Genomic DNA, 15,000 nt, shown 5'->3' on the forward strand with positions numbered 1-15,000 from the left:
TCACATTTCAATGTATATTTACTTGTTATACATTATTATGCCTTATAGGTATTATACCTATAAGCCATATCCATACGATTCACTTATATAAATATATGTATATTTTTCTATACATAATTTTTTTTTACTTTTGTATGGATTTTCTATGCATATCCATAGTTTATATGGATATGCTTGGCGTTCTATATAGTATTGACAAATTCATATGCATAACATAAGTTTTGACCAATACGAGGAGGGGCCCGCCAACGACCACCTCCCTATAGTAGTTTTTTACCCCACGCACTATTGCGTGCCTGTTTACAGTACTAGTGCCAGCTATCACTAGGTTTATATATCGTGTTTCAGTGATATATGGGTAAATTCTACCATTTATTCTTATGTATATGGCATTTCTATGCCATATTTATACAATCCATTCATATCTTAATGTATATTTATTATATTATACATTATTATGCCTTATAGGTATTATACCTATAAGCCATATCCATACGATTCATTCACTAGTGCCGCCCCTCACTAGGTTTATAATTGTTATATCATTGATATACAATTTATTTCTATATATATGGCATTTATATGCCATATCCATACAATGCATTCACATTTCAATGTATATTTACTTGTTATACATTATTATGCCTTATAGGTATTATACCTATAAGCCATATCCATACGATTCACTTATATAAATATATGTATATTTTTCTATACATAATTTTTTTTTACTTTTGTATGGATTTTCTATGCATATCCATAGTTTATATGGATATGCTTGGCGTTCTATATAGTATTGACAAATTCATATGCATAACATAAGTTTTGACCAATACGAGGAGGGGCCCGCCAACGACCACCTCCCTATAGTAGTTTTTTACCCCACGCACTATTGCGTGCCTGTTTACAGTACTAGTGCCAGCTATCACTAGGTTTATATATCGTGTTTCAGTGATATATGGGTAAATTCTACCATTTATTCTTATGTATATGGCATTTCTATGCCATATTTATACAATCCATTCATATCTTAATGTATATTTATTATATTATACATTATTATGCCTTATAGGTATTATACCTATAAGCCATATCCATACGATTCATTCACTAGTGCCGCCCCTCACTAGGTTTATAATTGTTATATCATTGATATACAATTTATTTCTATATATATGGCATTTATATGCCATATCCATACAATGCATTCACATTTCAATGTATATTTACTTGTTATACATTATTATGCCTTATAGGTATTATACCTATAAGCCATATCCATACGATTCACTTATATAAATATATGTATATTTTTCTATACATAATTTTTTTTTACTTTTGTATGGTTTTCTATGCATATCCATAGTTTATATGGATATGCTTGGCGTTCTATATAGTATTGACAAATTCATATGCATAACATAAGTTTTGACCAATACGAGGAGGGGCCCGCCAACGACCACCTCCCTATAGTAGTTTTTTACCCCACGCACTATTGCGTGCCTGTTTACAGTACTAGTGCCAGCTATCACTAGGTTTATATATCGTGTTTCAGTGATATATGGGTAAATTCTACCATTTATTCTTATGTATATGGCATTTCTATGCCATATTTATACAATCCATTCATATCTTAATGTATATTTATTATATTATACATTATTATGCCTTATAGGTATTATACCTATAAGCCATATCCATACGATTCATTCACTAGTGCCGCCCCTCACTAGGTTTATAATTGTTATATCATTGATATACAATTTATTTCTATATATATGGCATTTATATGCCATATCCATACAATGCATTCACATTTCAATGTATATTTACTTGTTATACATTATTATGCCTTATAGGTATTATACCTATAAGCCATATCCATACGATTCACTTATATAAATATATGTATATTTTTCTATACATAATTTTTTTTTACTTTTGTATGGATTTTCTATGCATATCCATAGTTTATATGGATATGCTTGGCGTTCTATATAGTATTGACAAATTCATATGCATAACATAAGTTTTGACCAATACGAGGAGGGGCCCGCCAACGACCACCTCCCTATAGTAGTTTTTTACCCCACGCACTATTGCGTGCCTGTTTACAGTACTAGTGCCAGCTATCACTAGGTTTATATATCGTGTTTCAGTGATATATGGGTAAATTCTACCATTTATTCTTATGTATATGGCATTTCTATGCCATATTTATACAATCCATTCATATCTTAATGTATATTTATTATATTATACATTATTATGCCTTATAGGTATTATACCTATAAGCCATATCCATACGATTCATTCACTAGTGCCGCCCCTCACTAGGTTTATAATTGTTATATCATTGATATACAATTTATTTCTATATATATGGCATTTATATGCCATATCCATACAATGCATTCACATTTCAATGTATATTTACTTGTTATACATTATTATGCCTTATAGGTATTATACCTATAAGCCATATCCATACGATTCACTTATATAAATATATGTATATTTTTCTATACATAATTTTTTTTTACTTTTGTATGGATTTCTATGCATATCCATAGTTTATATGGATATGCTTGGCGTTCTATATAGTATTGACAAATTCATATGCATAACATAAGTTTTGACCAATACGAGGAGGGGCCCGCCAACGACCACCTCCCTATAGTAGTTTTTTACCCCACGCACTATTGCGTGCCTGTTTACAGTACTAGTGCCAGCTATCACTAGGTTTATATATCGTGTTTCAGTGATATATGGGTAAATTCTACCATTTATTCTTATGTATATGGCATTTCTATGCCATATTTATACAATCCATTCATATCTTAATGTATATTTATTATATTATACATTATTATGCCTTATAGGTATTATACCTATAAGCCATATCCATACGATTCATTCACTAGTGCCGCCCCTCACTAGGTTTATAATTGTTATATCATTGATATACAATTTATTTCTATATATATGGCATTTATATGCCTCATACGATTCATATACTAGTGCAGCCCCTCACTAGGTTTATATATCTCATTTTAATTATATATTGGTAAATTCTATTATTTATTCTTGTGTATATGGCACTTATATGCCGCCATATCTATAAAAATGCATTTATATTTCAATGTATATTTTCTATATTATACATTATTATGCCTTAAAAAGTTATTATACCTACCATAAGGCGATATCCATACGATTCATTTATATAAAAGATATATGTATAATTTTCTATACATAATTTTTTTTTATGAATATATGGGTTTCCTAAGCATATCCATATAATACATTTAGTTTTATATGGATTAGATTGGTCTTCTTTATTGTATTGCCAAACTCATATTGATAAAATAAGTTTTGAACAATAAGAGGATCAGCCGCCAACCAACCAACCACTGCTACCATTGGAGGAACATATACTTACTTTTTATATGTCCTCTTACTTGAATGGTCCTCTCTTTACTTGAAAATTTCATTACCATAGGAATCTATTTATACATGGAATATGATTTCCACTACTTTTTCGCGTCACTAATAATTAATATGACGATACAGACTTGCTACCATAACATAAGTCTTGAACAATAATAGGAGCAGCCGCCAACCAACCACCAACCAACCAACCACTGCTACCATTGATAGTAATTTTATATGTCCTCTTTAGTTGAATTTCAATACCATAGGAATATTTATACATGGAATATGTTTTGCCACTACTTTTTCGCGTCACTAATAATATGACGATACAGTCTTGCTACCATAACATAAGTTTTGAACAATAAGAGGAGCAGACACACCAACCAACCAACCGCGCTGCTACCATTATATATACTTATATTTATATAAGTCCTCTTTACTTGAATGGCCTCTTTACTTGAATTTCAATACCATAGGAATATTTATTTATACATGGAATATGTTTTGCCACTACTTTTTCGCGTCACTAATAATATGACGATATAGACTTGCTACCATAACATAAGTTTTGAACAATAAGAGGAGCAGACACCAACCAACCAACCGCTGCTACCATTGAATGAACCATATATACAAACTTTTATATATGTCCTCTTTACTTGAATTTTAATACCATAGGAATATTTATACATGGAATATGTTTGCCACTTTATCATCGCGTCACTAATAAGATGACGATACATTTTGTTTGTTCAATATTTACTTATATATTGATGTTTCCAATTTAGGTCTTTTATATTTCTTCTTCCCTACCTTACACACCACAAACAAAGTGGCGTGCGATGCTGCAAGCAAGCATAATGATTATGCCCGCTTGCAACATCTTTATTATCGAATCATCAAGCAAAGGATAAGCTTCAGTGGATCGCAGTATGGCAGCTGCTCAACCACTTACAACACCTTGCCTGTTACAAAAGTCGTTTACAATTGATTCTAGGCTTTGTCATTGTATTAAATAATGCTTTTATATGTAACTAGCGCGGCATCAGGTGATCAAAGATCCTCCCAATTTACTATGTTACAAATTACATTGGCATCACATCCATTGTCGTTTATAAAGTAAATTATAAACTTTAAATGGTTTAGAAGCCATACAATGCAAATTGCCCCTTATTTATCATTGCAGTCCAGCACGGATACGACCTTAGAGGCGTTCAGGCATAATCCAACGGACGTAGCGTCATACCACTGTTCGCTCGAACAAGTATTGTGCCATTGGTCCGTACCTGCGGTTCCTCTCGTACTACGCAGGAATGCTGTCGCAACAACGTTTTGTCATTAGTAGGGTAAAACTAACCTGTCTCACGACGGTCTAAACCCAGCTCACGTTCCCTTGCATGGGTGAACAATCCAACGCTTGGTGAATTTTGCTTCACAATGATAGGAAGAGCCGACATCGAAGGATCAAAAAGCGACGTCGCTATGAACGCTTGGCCGCCACAAGCCAGTTATCCCTATGGTAACTTTTCTGACACCTCTTGTTAAAAACTCTTTAAACCAAAAGGATCGATAGGCCGAGCTTTTGCTGTCCCTGTGTGTACTGAACACCGAGATCAAGTCAGCATTTGCCCTTTTGCTCTATGTGTGGTTTCTGTCCGCACTGAGCTGGCCTTGGGACACCTCCGTTATTATTTGAGAGATGTACCGCCCCAGTCAAACTCCCTACCTGGCAATGTCCTTGAATTGGATCATACCTGAGTAATTGGAGTTATACCAAATTTTCAAATCAAAAATACATAAATGCACCGTTTTATTAAAGAATTTGTTTGCGATTATATAACAAACTCGTGATACTTTGATCAAGAAGCTTGCATCAAAACCCAATACCATAAGATATAATAAATATATCCGTATAATGGCTAGGAAATGATACACGTTCCATTTAATCAAGTAAGTAAGGAAACAATAAGAGTAGTGGTATTTCATTGGCGATACCAAACCGAAGTCTAATATCTCCCACTTATTCTACACCTCTTATGTCTCCTTACACTGCCAGATTAGAGTCAAGCTCAAAAGGGTCTTCTTTCCCCGCTAATTATTCCAAGCCCGTTCCCTTGGCTGTGGTTTCGCTAGATAGTAGATAGGGACAGGTGTGTCTCGGATCCCTCCGAACTTGTTTTACGTGGCGTGTTCCACAATGAAGGGATTACAACCACGGCATTCTAATATACCCACAAGTGAGTATATAATGCACGGGTCTAGGTTAAGCGCCAGACCAACGCCCCGGACTAGAAGCTATAGCTATGTACATAGCATCCACCCCAGTAGCAATTCGAGTACTTACTTGTCGGGCAAGCACTCCCCCTTGCGTAGGGGCGAGATCTATCTAAAATCTCTACTGTTCTGTGGGTCACAGCACCCGAGTTGTATAACGCAACATCCACGTCGAGCCCGAGGACTCTACCCGCGATATAGGTGTCAACCACAGCCACCACGATACTCCCACAAGGGGGCCAACCTCAATGAGCAGCCTTGGAGCTGCTCAACCCGTGGTACCGAAATTACAGGCTCGGTGAGCCTCACCCCTTCAGCTCCGACAAGCTCGGATGGGGCAACCATTGCCATATTAGTCGCCTCCTACGACAAGCTATGGCAGGCTGTGGCAGTATTCTTCGCCGCTACCACACGGCAAAAGAGGTGTGGGACTAACGTCCCGGCGCCTGTGGTTCCTCCCTCGTCGCATCCATCCTTCGCCTCGAGAAGGCAGCATCGGCAAAAACTCCTAGGAGACGCATCCGTTCTGGGGTCTCGACTACTCCCGCGACGATCCATCTTCCCTGGTCTCGAACGACTCCAAGGGCATCCAGGTCCCGCAAATCGTTGTACAGGCGGCATTCACACAGTATGTGGCGCCAGTCCTCTCTTGCCACGCCACATGAGCATGCGGTCGTGGTGCTGAGGGTCCTGCCTTGCAGAAATGCGTTCATCGACCCGTGTCCTGTCAGCAAGAATCCGGCTTTGAGGGTAAAGACAAAGTCTTTCCTCTTGTAGACGAACGCTGCCTCTGGGAAAAACTCGCGAGTCACGGAGCCGTGTTCCGCGCGATCCCATCTGAGTTGCCACTCATTTAGCAGACGTTCGTCTAGCAGCGCCATCTTAGCTTTCCAGTCCAACACGGACAGGTCCTGTCCGTGGAGCCAGTCGCTCTCATCCAGGGGGACATCCTTCCTCAGCTTGAACTTCACGGCGATCCTGTGAGCATCCAGATCCATTGGAGGAGCACCAGCAAGCACCTGCAGTGCCACCGTGGACACTGTGCGGCATACCGGTAGGCATCCTAAAAGGATGGACCTCTGGCACGAGGTGAGGAGTTTAAGGGACTTGCCCCTACTCGCCGCCTTGTACCAGACCGAGGCACCAAAGAGTGCACAGGGGACCATGAGTCCGCTGTAAATCGTCCTCTTAGCACGGGAGCTGAGCCCCCAATCGACTCGAAGCACCCGCGCTAGTCCTCCGGCAACTCCAGCCAGCCGATCTCTGAGAGCAGAGATATGCGGGAGAAAACTCAACCGCTCGCCGACTAAGATGCCAAGGTACCGGCATTTGGTGACGTAAGGCAGGCTTGCTCCAGCAAACCGTACCGTCGGTCTCCTCGTGCGTGAAAGCTGTCCTTTCAGCAACATTATTGCCGTCTTGCTGGTTGACACACTCACTCCAACCTCAGCTCCCCAGGCTCCCACGATGTCCATCAACTGCTCGCCCTTCCGCTCCAGATCGGCACGGGAATTCCCGTCGACGAAAAGCAGAAGATCATCTGCAAACGCGCTCAGAGCACAATGTGGCTCCAAGCGCTGAAGCAGCACATCCATCAGTAAATTCCAAATAAATGGACCACTGACGGACCCTTGCGGGCAGCCCCGTGTAACCGCAACTGTGGCTGCTTCATACCTGCTGATGATGCTTGCGCTACGGCCGGAAAAATAGCTTTTCCACAAGTCGATTTCTCGACAGCCTACGTCGACAAGCCGATCCAGCACCGCACTCCACTCCACGTTGTCGAAGGCTCCCTTGAAATCGACAAAGATTCCAAGGACCCTCCTCTCGCGACTGTTGGCGACGGTGTTTTTGGCGTGCATCCACGCATCCTCCACGCAGCGTCCAGGCCTGAATCCGAATTGCCATCTGCAGCCATCCGGTAGCACATCCTTCAGCCGATTCACCATGATTCCCTCAAGCGCCTTTCCGAACACTGGCAAAAGGCATATGCCGCGATAAGAGGCAGGATCGCTCCTGTCCTTATCTGGCCCCTTTACCAGCGGTATCACTCTCGGGTGCTTCCACTCGGCCGGAAAGTATCCTTCCGAGATGCACCGAGAGTACAGCTTCGTCAGGTGCTGAGGGATGGCACGCCATACCTCCTTGACAATACCGCCCGTGATGCCATCCATACCCGGCGATCGCCGGCTTCTCAGCCTCGCGACGCTGGTTGCCACCTCGAAGGCTTCGAGGATCGGTGGGGCACCAGGGGGTATGTCTTCTCGTGTCGTCGACTCCGCAACAGGGAAAAAGTTGCGGAGAAGCACACTTGCGCAGTCGTGCCAAGTTACGGAAAGCGCGCCGTTCGACCGGAGACATCCGAGATCGGCTGTCTTCTTCCGGCCTCGGCATATTCGGTATACGTGCCCCCATGGATCATCCTTGTGCCGTCCCACGAAGTCCCGCCAGTTTTGCTCCTTTGTCGTCAAGATAAGCTTCTTGTACTGGCCTGAGGCAAATCTCAGTCCAGCGGCAAGTTGCTCAGCATCGTCGGTGCCACTCCGGCGAGCTGCCTGCAGCCTACGCCTCAGTCTCCGGACCTCTTGGCGCTTGGTACTCAGCTCAGGATTCCACCATATTACGTTTCCCCTCGCTGCAGGTATCCTGCGCCCTATCACCCTGTCGCACACATCGTGTACGATGGAGCGAAGGGCAGACACATGGTCGTCCAACGGCGATTCCTCCAGTTCCTCGAGACTCTGTGCTGCACTCCTTAACTCTACACTGAATCTTCGCCAACTTGCATTGGAGAGCTTCCATTGCGGTACCGGAGCTAGGCTCTCAACGGTACTGCTCGGATCTGGAGTAACCTCAACAGTGATAATGTTGTGGTCACTCAGCTCCCAGAAGTCAACTCTCCAATCGTAGGTTGCCCATACTCGCGCCGCTTCGTTGGCGAAGGTCACGTCGATATCACTTCTAGAGCGGTGATTATCGAACGTGAACACCTGGCTGGCCGTATTCAGTACACTGGCACCGCTTGCGATTATCCACTCGTTCATGAGCTGTCCCCGTTCGCGGTTCAGGCGGTCTCCAGAGTTGTCTGGGGATTTGCTGAACCACATAGGGGAGACTGCGTTAGCATCAAGTCCGAGGATTGTCGGTGTTCTGCTAGCTAATAGCAGAACCGTATCCAGGTAGTCAGTGTAGGGCTCCAGAGCAGCTAGATGCTGGCAGTATACGGAGGCCAGAAAGATTGTGCCATATCTTCCTGTGACACTCACGCACACTCCGTAGTCCGTCGTCAAAGCCTCGATGGGCATGCAGATGGCAGATGGGTCGTCCACGATGATGGCAGCTTTCTTCCTCCTATCGGCGAATATCCTCATTCCTCCAGGCAGTCCAGTGAGTCGCTTGCCAGCGTCCACGTAGGGCTCCTGGACTAGTGCGAACAGGTGGCCAGCATCTCTCATCTGCTTGGCAAGCTCGATGACAGCGCAACGGCCTCGACCACAATTCGCTTGGATGAAGCTAAACATTATCAATGTCTAGCTTGCACCCTGGCTAGCAGCGCGCCGTATATCGGGCAGCCACCCGAAAGCATATAATGCCCCGAGGGCATACCCTTGTGACGGCAGTTGCGGCAGTCCACCGCATTTCTGCACTTCGCCGCGACGTGGTCGTTCTGTCCGCACTGGCGGCAGACCTGCTTCTCTCGGGCGTACCGACACTCATTGACCTTGTGGTCAAAGCCAAGGCATCGGTGGCACGCGTAGGTTCGCACCTGAGAGCGGCAGCGGTAGGAAAACCACTTAATGTATACTCTCCCGCCCTCGAGAACGGCCAGCGCCTGGTCGTCTACCTCCAGCGTCACATTGATTGTGGCACCGTCAGCAGCTGACCAGGGCTTGGTCGCCAGGACAACCGCCTTCTGGAACTCCTTGAGGCTCATCTCTTCGAAGTTCTTCTCCCTGAGCTCCATCATAAACTCGTCCGGTCCCACGGAGGTGTCCACATCCTGGACCGTAACACGCGGCTTCGCAGCGGTGTTCCTCGACACCTTCAGGCCCACCTCGGCGAACTTTGCGGAGGCGACGACCTTCGTCATCTCCGCCTGCGAAGGCGTGCGAATGATCGCGCCGCCCCGCTTCAGCTCACGCACCTCGTGTACTCGTACGCCCAGAGCGGGCGCTACCTCCTTGCGGATCTTCTCAGCGATTTGCCTGCCTGACAGGGCCGGGTCGTCGCACGCAACGACAGCCGACCATGTCTCCCGAATCTTCCGCGGTGCGGGTACGGGGGCAAGGGGGGCAACAGGGGCAGCAGGTGAGGCGACTAGGTGCGCGCCTCTAGCAGCGGTGGCTGCATATGAGGCGGCCGAGGCGACCGGTGTCTGCCTCTTCAAGCGATCCTCCAGCACTCCGATGCGGATCAGCAGGGCTCCGACGACCTCCTCGTAGCGGTTTGCCAACAACTGCGTCTTAATGCTCACGGTAGGGCTCGCTACGTGGGACATCCTCAGGATATCCGCACGGATGTCGCCCATCTCGGCAGCAACGGCTCCGTTTCCCCTCCATTCCCTGTCCGAGAAGGATTTCTCTATGCTGGCTGGCACGACGAAGGTCCCTCCATCAGCAGCGGCTGCGACTGTGGCAGCGTCGGCGGGGGCAGCGGCGGGGGCAGCGGCGGGGGCAGCGGCGGCGGCAGCGGCAGCGGCTGCGGCAGCGGCAGCGGCTGCGACTGCGGCAGCGTCAGCGGCGGGGGCAGCGGCGGGGGCAGCGGCAAAGGCGTCGGCAGGGGCAGCGGCGGTTGCATCCAGCGCCAACACTTTGCACCTCGAGGCCTCCCTCAGCGGCGCTTTGTTGCGCTTGCCTCTGGCGCGCCCTCTGCCCGAGCTGCTTCCACGGCTGCTCGCACTTTCGCTCCCGGACTCGTCGACCACCATTTTTGGTGGCGCCATCTGCCGGTTATCGGCCTTACTAAGTAAGCTCTTTGATATTCGAGACTTACCCCTTCCTATCAGCTGGTTCTCAAAAGCTCGGTCAGCTGATCAGCTGATCCAAGTTCAGCGGAGACACAAACCGCACAGCTGTGGGCGACAAAATGTGCCTAAATTAGGCAAACGCCTCTCTCGAGAGAGCGCCTCTCTCGCGACACACGTGTCTTAATGGAAAATTTCCAAAAAGAAAAACGCGAATATCGCCCGATTTCCGCAGAATTTCAAACGGAAAACACACGCACTGTGTTCGCAAGCACGAAACACGAATTTTCGCACTATTTTCAACAATGTACCTGTTGTTTTACTGCCTAAATGCACTTTACTCGCGGAGCGTACGGAAAAACACGTCTGTTCTCGCGAGCAACCAAACACCGACTGTGTAGATAGGGACAGTAGGAATCTCGTTAATCCATTCATGCGCGTCACTAATTAGATGACGAGGCATTTGGCTACCTTAAGAGAGTCATAGTTACTCCCGCCGTTGACCCGCGCTTACTTGAATTTCTTCACTTTGACATTCAGAGCACTGGGCAGAAATCACATTGTGTCAACACCCGCTAGGGCCATCACAATGCTTTGTTTTAATTAGACAGTCGGATTCCCCAAGTCCGTGCCAGTTCTGAATTGATTGTTAATTGATAATCGTTATAATTAATAAGAACTAATTGGTTTAACCCAATTAGTATTCTTAAAAATTTTAGCAAGAAAGTTCCACAATTGGCTACGTAACTAAACTATCCGGGGAACAAGTGACCAACATAAATGCCAGACACTCTATTTACCCAGAACGAGCACATAAACCATGTTATTGTTTCCCAATCAAGCCCGACTATCTCAATCTTCAGAGCCAATCCTTATCCCGAAGTTACGGATCTAATTTGCCGACTTCCCTTACCTACATTATTCTATCGACTAGAGACTCTTCACCTTGGAGACCAGCTGCGGATATTGGTACGGCCTGTTGAGAAGTTTGCGTGTCCCCACCATAAATTTTCAAGGTCCGAGGAGAAAATATCGACACAACAGTATATGTCATGCTCTTCTAGCCCATCTACCATATCTCTCTGCGAAAGACTTCCATGGTAGTACGGCTATAAAACAGAAAAGAAAACTCTTCCGATATCTCTCGACGGCTTCTTTATGGTCGTTCCTGTTGCCAGGATGAGCACGAGGCCCATATTTAATAACAAACGGATACTCAACAGGTTACGGAATTGGAACCGTATTCCCTTTCGTTCAAAATTATTCAAGTATATTAATTAGCTTGATTTATATAATATAATTATATTTGTATGGCATTTGTGTTTTACTTGAAAATTTTCGGCTTTCGCCTTGAACTTAGGACCGACTAACTCGTGATCAACCACTGTTCACACGAAACCCTTCTCCACTTCAGTCCTCCAAGGTCTCATTCGATTATTTGCTACTACCACCAAGATCTGTACCAATGGCAGCTCCATGCAGGCTTACGCCAAACACTTCTACGCATACCATTGTACCTTCCTACTCACTAAAGTTTCAAAATTTATATCACAAGTAATATAAATCATCTACTTTAGCGGTAATGTATAGGTATACAACTTAAGCGCCATCCATTTTAAGGGCTAGTTGCTTCGGCAGGTGAGTTGTTACACACTCCTTAGCGGATTTCGACTTCCATGATCACCGTCCTGCTGTTTTAAGCAACCAACGCCTTTCATGGTATCTGCATGAGTTGTTAATTTGGGCACCGTAACATTACGTTTGGTTCATCCCACAGCGCCAGTTCTGCTTACCAAAAGTGGCCCACTGGGCACATTATATCATAACCTTGAACTTCATATCAAGAAAGTTAAGGTTCTTACCCATTTAAAGTTTGAGAATAGGTTAAGATCGTTTCGACCCTAAGGCCTCTAATCATTCGCTTTACCAGATAAGATTATTTTATATAACATTAAAATGCACCAGCTATCCTGAGGGAAACTTCGGAAGGAACCAGCTACTAGATGGTTCGATTGGTCTTTCGCCCCTATACTCAATTCTGACAATCGATTTGCACGTCAGAACTGTTTCGGTCTTCCATCAGGGTTTCCCCTGACTTCAACCTGATCAAGTATAGTTCACCATCTTTCGGGTCACAGCATATATGCTCAAGGTACGTTCCAGTTAGAGGCATAAATAATATAAATATCATTATACATAACTATATAGAACGCCCCGGGATTGTGTTAATTAGCTATAAATAGTTAAAAAACTAATCCCATTATTAGTCAAGTTAATTACGCTATTAGGTTTATATCCCAATAACTTGCACATATGTTAGACTCCTTGGTCCGTGTTTCAAGACGGGTCCCGAAGGTATCCTGAATCTTTCGCATTGTTAATCATACAAGTGCATATAATAAACACAAAAATCAATGATAATTATGCCATTATATAATTCCGAAAAATTAACGCACTGTATTCATATAAATCTATCAGCACTTTATCAAATTAATAACATTTATTCTGTGTTAAAATGCAAGCAAATTAATTTGAATAAACTATAAGTTATATTTTATGATAAATTTTGTATGCTAATAGATTACAATGTCCTTATATGGAAAAAATGCACACTATTATCATAATATTGTTTAAATATTACAATTTTAATGATGAATTTTCCATAACGGATATTCAGGTTCATCGGGCTTAACCTCTAAGCAGTTTCACGTACTGTTTAACTCTCTATTCAGAGTTCTTTTCAACTTTCCCTCACGGTACTTGTTTACTATCGGTCTCATGGTTATATTTAGTTTTAGATGGAGTTTACCACCCACTTAGTGCTGCACTATCAAGCAACACGACTCTTTGGAAACATCATCTAGTAATCATTAACGTTATACGGGCCTGGCACCCTCTATGGGTAAATGGCCTCATTTAAGAAGGACTTAAATCGTTAATTTCTCATACTAGAATATTGACGCTCCATACACTGCATCTCACATTTGCCATATAGACAAAGTGACTTAGTGCTGAACTGATTTCTTTTCGCTCGCCGCTACTAAGAAAATCCTGGTTAGTTTCTTTTCCTCCCCTAATTAATATGCTTAAATTCAGGGGGTAGTCCCATATGAGTTGAGGTTGTGTATAACTTTTTTTGCAATTAATTCTTTATATATAATGATAAAACATTTTATTAAATTCGTTATATATTTTATATATTTGTATGGCATTTGTTTGGTCTAACGAATCAACGAAGAATAATAATATTGTCAACGGCTTTCTATTTACTAATCTTTAATAAGAGACAATTCTAGATAAATTTTTTATGCTAGACATTTCTCAGTATTATTTGATTGAAAAAGAAAATATTTCTCTTCGTTTTTCACATTCAAATTATTTACTAATGTGAGATAATGTTTTTCATATATTTGTTAATATTATGAATAATATAATAATTAAATTATTATTATCCAATAATATACCATATGCTTATAAAATTTCATTATAAAATTTATATAAACAACTTAATTAGCATAGTCTTACAACCCTCAACCATATGTAGTCCAAGCAGCACTATAAAATTAATTAAAGTACATAACAGCATGGACTGCGATATGCGTTCAAAATGTCGATGTTCATGTGTCCTGCAGTTCACACGATGACGCACAGTTTGCTGCGTTCTTCATCGACCCATGAGCCGAGTGATCCACCGCTTAGAGTTTTATATATTGGTTTGGTAATTTTGTCATATATGTTTTTATTGAAAGAAATTAAAAATACACCATTTTACTGGCATATATCAATTCCTTCAATAAATTGATTTTTATACCTAAAACGAATGCTGCGAAATGTCTTAGTTTCATATAACCAATAATATATCAAGTATTTTTTAAATGGCATTTACGGTATTAATACTTTTTTTTAGCGATATATATTGAAATTTATATAAAACATTAACCTGTAATAATCAGGTACAACATTGTACATTTTAGGTTGTTGCATTATCCAATGTATGCGCATAACTGAGATGAACAATACATATCGCAACGCGTGTATATTATGGTCCATATACACACAGTGTTTTATTAATTAATTGCATTTAATATACAATATAATAATAATATTAAATAAATTTAATAATTTCGATTTGCTTGTTCGAATTTGTTATTTGTTTGCTTTTGCTTATTTATTTATCTCTTATTTAATGCAATAATATATTTATTATTACAATTATTATTTCGATTTGCTTGTTCGAAATTTTATATTTGATCTATAAAAGATCATATTTTTGGCAATTTATATTTTATTTGTATTACTATAATATATTATATTATTATAATAAAAAC

The 15,000-nt window shown here is 42.3% G+C and overlaps 1 non-coding gene and 1 pseudogene across 1 annotated transcript; both read right to left on the bottom strand.

The window, feature by feature from the left end:
• Nucleotides 1-4,326: 4,326 nt before the first annotated feature.
• On the bottom strand, nt 4,327-13,795 carry LOC119562854 (annotated as a pseudogene).
• Nucleotides 13,796-14,196: 401 nt separating this feature from the next.
• On the bottom strand, nt 14,197-14,375 carry LOC119562838. The gene has a single exon (XR_005222068.1). It is a non-coding gene; the product is annotated as a 5.8S ribosomal RNA (ribosomal RNA).
• Nucleotides 14,376-15,000: the final 625 nt, after the last annotated feature.

The sequence above is a fragment of the Drosophila subpulchrella genome, unplaced genomic scaffold, assembly GCF_014743375.2.
Source record: "Drosophila subpulchrella strain 33 F10 #4 breed RU33 unplaced genomic scaffold, RU_Dsub_v1.1 Primary Assembly Seq98, whole genome shotgun sequence".
NCBI classification, from domain to species: Eukaryota; Metazoa; Arthropoda; class Insecta; order Diptera; family Drosophilidae; genus Drosophila; species Drosophila subpulchrella.